Source organism: Pituophis catenifer, unplaced genomic scaffold (genome assembly GCF_029215685.1).
Source record: "Pituophis catenifer annectens isolate HBS135680 unplaced genomic scaffold, rPitCat1.0.hap2 SCAF_2, whole genome shotgun sequence".
Lineage (NCBI taxonomy): Eukaryota > Metazoa > Chordata > Lepidosauria > Squamata > Colubridae > Pituophis > Pituophis catenifer.
The window spans coordinates 150,649,932-150,657,607 of NW_027256882.1; positions in this window are offsets into that span (position 1 = coordinate 150,649,932).

Here is a 7,676-nt window from a genome sequence, read left to right on the forward strand (position 1 = left end):
GAGGGCTCGCAATCTGGGTGTCCTCCTGGACACACGGCTGTCTTTAGAAGAGCACATGACGGCCGTGGCCAGGGGGGCCTTTTATCAGGTTCGCCTGATCCGCCAGTTGCAGCCCTTTCTGGACTGGGACACCTTGCGCACGGTCACTCATGCCCTTGTCACCTCCCGGCTGGACTATTGTAATGCTCTCTACATGGGGCTCCCCTTGAAGAGCACTCGGAGGCTTCAACTGGTCCAGAATGTGGCCGCGCGGGTGGTTATGGGCGCAACTTGTTGTGCCCGCGTGACACCCCTCCTGCACGAGCTGCACTGGCTCCCAGTGGTCTTCCGGGTGCGATTCAAGATATTGGTTACCACCTTTAAAGCGCTCCATGGCATAGGACCCGGGTACCTTCGAGACCGTCTTCTGCCACCAATAGCCTCCCACCGACCAGTCCGCTCCCACAGAGAGGGTCTCCTCAGGGTGCCATCAGCCAAGTTATGTCGGCTGGCGACACCCAGGGGGAGGGCCTTCTCTGTGGGAGCCCCAGCCCTGTGGAATGAACTGCCCCCGGAAATACGTAAGATCTCCGACCTCCGGGTGTTTCACTGCGCACTGAAGACTCTGTTGTTCCGCCAGGCCGAGCTATCAACATAATAATTTTAAATTGGGGTATTTTAAATTTTTGGGGTTTTAAACCGGCCAAATCTATTTAATTATTTTAATTTTTAAACATTGTTGTGTCTTGTGTTTTTAAATTGGCTGTACACCGCCCTGAGTCCTTCGGGAGAAGGGCGGTATAGAAATAAAATTATTATTATTATTATTATTATTATTATTATTATTATTATTATTATTATTATTATTATTATTATTATTATTATTATCTAGTGAGATTGACAGAATGCAGCTCTCCTGAACTCTTCCGTTGTTTAAACATGCTAAGGAGAGAGGGAAGGCTGCTGGTAGCATCTCCAAAAATGCTTGACTATTCAAACTAATTACGGAAGTTGTTGGAGAGATAGAGTATGTGGAAAAATTAGCTTTCCTAGGATCACAGTTTGCTCAAAGTGGTGAATGCAGCCCAGGAATAAATCATCAAATTGTGTTGGATCACACAGCAATAATGAACATGACCTGGGACTGCAATTTTTGTTAATTCTTAAAATTGCTTTGGTGTACAGTTCTATTTTCATGTAGCATTGATACTTATCAAGATGCATCAGCCAATGTCAGGTCTCCATAAAATCTCTTCCTTGAAAGTATTCACCTCATGCCATCTATAATCAAGTGACTTTTATTCTCACTTAGAACAGGAACAATTTTACTTGTTACAGTGCAAATTTGAGGTTTCTGATAAAATTGCAAAAAGTCAGAATTGCTGCAGGAAAATATAATCATGACTATAAGCAACAGCTGCCAGGTGGGATAATTGAAAGCAGGCTCAACATGACATAATGCATTGGCTAACCTCAAGATGGCAAATTCTAAAACTTCTCATAAATGTTCACATACAAGGAGCCCTGGAAACTCAAAGAAAAATCTTTTAAGTGTATTGCCTTTTTTTATTCAAAAGATTAGGGAAAATATAGGATTTATAACAAATGATGCCTTTAGGAAAAGTAACATGACTTCAGTGAAATAATACCAGCTAAAAAAAGCTATAGGGAGATCTGTATGTCAACAAAGAATTAGTGCTCTATTTTATCACTTTTCCTCCTTAAAAGTTATGAACTCTTCAGTCCACAAATCCTTTGAAAAAATGAGTAGGGGGCAATTTTTAATGACAGCACATTTGTCAATGAAGTTTCCAGAAAAGAAACGTAATTCAGATAAACCCTATTGAGAACAACATTAAAAGTGACCCAATGGGAGACCCTGGCTGAATTTGTAATAAGTTGTAATGTAGTTGCTCAATTTTATCCAAGTGTTCCATGAATCAGATATTGTAATTTGAAAATTTTAGTTCTTGGCTTGGCACAATGTAGGAATACAACCAATTATGGCTTATTCAAAAAACAGTGGAAACCAGGGCTTGGTGCAATGTATGAACCAAAAGGACTTGAGTCATAGCCAAATAGAGTTCCTCTCTAGTTTAAAATGTTTTGCTTTGTTCAGAAAACATGACCGCTTGTGGCTAGTTCTTTGTTTTGGTTTGTGCTGCTTTTCCCAACAGGCTTCCTTCCAGCTGCTTTGCAACTCCAGTTGTGGGAGTTGCATTTCCAATGCATCTGAAGAATGCCAATTGAAAAGACAAGATGAAAAGCTAGAGAGGTCTTTGAATTCAATCTCTCTTTCTGTCTGGCTTAAAAAATGTTAACAATTACTAATATGTTGTAAGCACTGAACCTGGTTTATTTTGCAAGTTTTTTTTTCCACATAAATAATGTTGACTTAAATAAGGTTTTGAGCAGATCATTTGTCTGGGCCATAAAGAGATAAGTTGCAGGTTGCATGGGAACCAGCTATTTCCAAATGGGCTCTAAAATTCATGGTGTGTCTCCATTTGAACCCCAACCATGGTGTCAATATGGCCTGGATCATTTGTTGTGCCCTTATCATGATACCCTCTTCTCACCTACACCCCAAGAGTAGGAAGACATTAGGTAAAGGTAAAGGTTCCCCTCCCAAATATGTGCTAGTCATTCCCAACTCTAGGGAGCAGTGCTCATCTCCGTTTCAAAGCCGAAGAGCCAGCGGTGTCTGAAGACGTCTCTGTGGTCATGTGGCCAGCATGACAATGCCAAAGGCACACGGAACGCTGTTACCTTCCCACCAAAGGTGGTCCCTATTTTTCTACTTGCATTTTTTACGTGCTTTTGAACTGCTAGGTTGGCAGAAGCTGGGACAAGTAACAGGAGCTCACCCCGTTACGCGGCACTAGGGATTCGAACCGCTGAACTGCCGACCTTTCGATCAACAAGCTCAGCGTCTTCTTAATTGTACCTGTATTAAATTGTACCTGTATTAATTGTATCTGCATTAAAACAGTATTTTCCAGCATCACATGCTTTGAGGAAAAAAAGAAAAAGGAGAAGCTGTGTTGGGGCACCCAGAAGCCAATCTATCTTCATTCTTTAAGGTTCCCTGTTTTGTTTCCCTGGGATTCTGCTTCTCAGAAAGAGACATCGCTGCTTTAGAGAGTTGTAGACAAAACGAAAATGGAACACAAGCTGCCTTCCATTGTTAGTATCACTTCTGCCTGTTTTGATCACAGGCTTTAGGGACAAAGATTGTAGATTATTTAAAATATGCTGTAACTCTTGAAATATCACTTCTGACAAGCTGTCATTTTCAACTTGTTAAAGGTCAGCGCTCAGGAAAGAGACTTTTTGCAGCTAATCCACTTTCAGCTCAGTTTTGCTTGGTGCATTCTCCTGGGGTTGATGCCTTTCCATCAGAGGTTTCCCAATTGAGTAATTACAAAGCTGGCATGCCACAATTGCTGAGGCAGAAAACACAAAACTCTGAGTTTGTTGTCTGGATTCCTTTCTGATGTGCAGGAAGAACGCCTTTGCTTTTGCAGGCCAGGGGTTCTCTTAACACATGACAGGAAAACACAAATGTGGTTCTTCTTGTGAGCCTAATTACAGAACCTACCAAATATCTGGACCCAAGGACTTTCATAAGGACATGAGTTAGGGAAGGTAACCGGATAGAGAAGCTTGGGTGGCAAGAAGTTACATTTCGTATTTTGGGGGAGGGTTAGGACTGTAGTGGGTGGGACAAAAAGGCCATGTCACATAATGGAAGTCAACTTTTCTTCCTTCCAGTTCTCAGTTCCTTTATTTAGTTTAAAGGCCTATCTTGGGTTGTACACTACTTTTTTCAATGAGTTTTGTCTTGGACAAAAGGTCTTTTCCTCCAAGCAATTTGGATGATTGGGGGACAGAGAGAGTAGGGGTTAAGTCAAGCTTGGCTCTTAGTATCTACGTAGACACATGTGCCATCATATGTCCCTTCCTCAGATCAAGCAACTATTTCCTAGATGATGTTGTAATTCATTCCCAGAATTTGCCTTTCCCAGGTATGAAATCTTAGATTGTGTTCTACCAGCTCCTCTGGGATTTTGACATTTTCCATCTCTGCCTTCAGACCTTGTAAGCAGGTATGCTTTCCTTCCCTGAACTACAATCACTGTAGTGATTGTAGATCATCTGAGATACAGCCATTGGCAATAATAGACTACACTGTTCTGTAGTCAGAGTGTAGGCTGGAAAGATTGAAAAGACAAGACAACTGTTCACTATAAAGGACCAATCTTGCTTCTCTATGACCTTCAGATTGGTATTCAGAAACCAGCAAAAAGAGACTTTACACAGTGGAGATGAGCATGATTCTTTGTTAACATCCAAGCATTAAATTGCTCTAAAATAAAAAGTCAAAAGTTTCAATGCCACATTCAACAGCTGGCAACCTTGCTTGAGTCCCACAGGTCATTTTTAAAAGTTTGAAAGTGAACAAGTCAGGGAGGAATTTGGGGGTGGTGGTGGTGGTGGTAAGGGGAGAGATGACAACTAAAGAGTAGAGCAGTACATAATCAGAGCTACTAAAATTGAAGGGTCAAGGAATACCTGGGTTCACACACTGTACTAAGGTTTGGTTTAATGATTTGGCTTAGCATGGTGTGAAGCCAATCTGTACAGGTTGAATGCAATGGTTTTATAGCTTTATATTGTTTATGATAATTAGAAAGCAGCATTCACATCATTAGCTATAGGCCTCAAGCTAAAAAGTCACACAGCCTGCCATGAACTGACAGTGGTTATTTCCCCTTGCAGTGTGTGCAAGCAATAGAGAGAGAACAGCTGAGCCTTCCTATTTGCAGGATAATTAAGCACACTAGGAACTGGCCAAGCCTCCGGAACAGGACATCAATTCCTTTGACTGAAAGCCATAGACTCAGCAGAAGGGGCAAATGCTGCTACGATTGATTTGTATGCTTGCCTTTCTTCAGTTTTGGTTGTCTCATTAAAGAGCTGTGGAATCCCACTGTTTGAAGACCAGCTTTGTGCCTTCAGATCCTCTGTGGGATGATGTTTTGTACATGTTTCACGTTCCTCCGTCTGGAGCAATAGTTGAAAGAACGACTTGGGGCAATATTACAGCAGGGACTTCGTAGGGCAACTCTAGACAAAGGTCTTTTGCTTCAGGTATTTCAAAACAAATGCTTGGCCAATAGAGATTCTAAGATCTCTATTAAGAGCACTGAGCTCATATCAAGGTACGGCCTCAGAACCTCTCACCTTACTATCTCTCTTTGTACCAACTCCTGATTTCATTCCATTGCAGCAGGCAAGGAGAAACAGGTTCAAAACCCATGTCACAACACTTAGTGACTTCATTTATTTTTATTTATATCCCACCTTCATTCTTTTTTATAAATAACTCAAGGTGGCAACTATACCTACTATGCCTTCCTCCTCCTATTTGCCTCACAACCACCATCTTGTGAAGTTGAGGAGTGTCCTCACACATTTGTGCCTTCCCCTGGGAGGGGTAGGGGGGGATTAATTCATGAAGCAGCCCACAGCTTTCTTAATCCAGTTCAGGCTGCAGCTTATTGGTATGGCCCAGGAGTAGGCAACCTTAAACACTCAAAAAAGCCACAAATGCCCTAACTGGAAGCCCCCCATTTAATTCTGAAGCCAACCGTAAATCCGGTTCCCCCCACCAGTGTCTCTTCCTAGCACAGCGTCGTTTTTCCTCTACCTATCCTAACTGAAAGCCTTATCAATTGTGGAGCTGATGCGCAACAGGGAGCAGCAGTACAGGGATGAAAGAGCCACATGCGGCTCCAGAGCCACAGGTTGCTGACCCCTGGTATAGCCCCTACTCTGAATGAACTCAGGTGTCAATGTCTGGCATTACCAACTCAGGAGGTCCACCAGTTGTGGATGTTAATTCCCAGAATTCCTCAGCCAACATGACTGGCTAGGGAATTCTGGCAGTTGAAATCCACAGGTCTTAAAGTTATCAAGGTTGGCCACCCCGTCTTAGTATGTTGTGCAAACTCCAGCCAATTGTATTTCATTCAATAAATCATGTACATAAGTCAAAATGACAATATTGGAGCTAGGCAGATCAGTGGTATTCCAGGCACGGGCTATTTAAAGATCTCTTCCCCCACCAAGTGGCCTAATAGTTTATTGCACTTTAGGAGTGATCATAGAAAAAAAAAAACAGTCTTCTTAACTTGCAAGCCCAGGCAAGATTAAAAGAAAAGAGCTGTGCGCTACATTCATGGGAAGAGAGGTTGAGGCAAAGAAGCTTAAATTTCTGCCACAGCCCTCAACTGGGGTGGAAGCGGGAGGCGGGGGAGAAAACACTACACAGTCCTTTTTTTAAAATATCTCTGCTCCATCACCCAGATACATTTGCAGAGCTGCTGATGAGGTATGAGGGAAATCAATCTTTATTAACGCCACATCTTTGGCTTTCATATTTCATATTTCATATACATATACATAAGACACATAAGACAAAGGCAATTTCACCACCATGGAATGAACTTCTCTGTTAGACAAGCATTGAACTGTGTATAAAGAATGTCAATTTCATTTCCAACAGTTGGCAACTTTTAAGGAAGACATAGTGCTTTCCTTACAAACTTCACGGTTTAAGAGACATTTAAGACACATTCAGTACCAATGTGAGAAGCCTCCGTGGTGACTTCCCACACAGAATGAGCAAGTGGGACAGCCAGGAGGAGGATAATTTTGAACTAGTTTTGTGTATTTGTTTTTTCTCAGCATTAGAGGCAGACAAGTCTATCTACGGTATCTACCTCATGGCATTTTATAATTATTATCCACACATAGGCTTTGGTACTTCCTGACTCAGCATTTTACTTCATTTTATCGTTAAGTGTGTAAACAATCCAAAGGAAACAAATGCTCTGCAAAGCCCCCTCAGTTGGTTACTCACCTCAACAGAGAACTTAAATATGAGTCAAAAGAAAGAAAAACAAAACAAAACAAAACAAAACAAAACAAAACAAAACAAAACAAAACAAAACAAAACAAAACAAAACAAAACAATGTTGGATTTTTAACAACAGACTAGCTATCCCAAACTGGCAAGTCGCTTAAAAGGTTAGGTAATTATGCCCCCCTAAATCATAGAAAGTGTTCTTGTCAAAAAAGAACAGAGAGGATCACGTTAGATCCGTGATGGCGAACCTGTGGCACGCAGAGCCGTATTGGTGGGCACACGAGCTCAGCTCTGGTGCACATGCACGTGACGGCCAGCTGATTTTCGGGTCTTCTGGGCCCCCTGGAAGTCGGCAAACATGCCGTTTCTGGCCTCCAGAGGGCCTCCAGGGGGGAGAGGCCGTTTTCGCCTTCCCCAGGCTCCTAGAAAGGCTCTGGAGCCTGAGTAGGGTGAAAAACAGGCCTACCCGGCCCACTGTGCCATTGCATGCCAAAAGCGGGGGAAGCGCAGAGGGGTCACACACACATGTGGGGGCGGGGGGCGGGGCACATAGAATAATGGGTGTGGGCCAGTGGTGTGTTCCTCCTGGTTCGGCCCAGTTCTCCTGAGCCGGTAGCGGTGACGATATGACCTCACCAAACCGGTTCTGCCCCCCCACGTTATTCTTACCTTTTATTTGGCCCCACCCCCAATCTATTGCTGCCTCCTGAATCCCAGCTGATGGCTAGAGGGAAAAAACTGTTTAAACTCTTGCCGCGGGCTT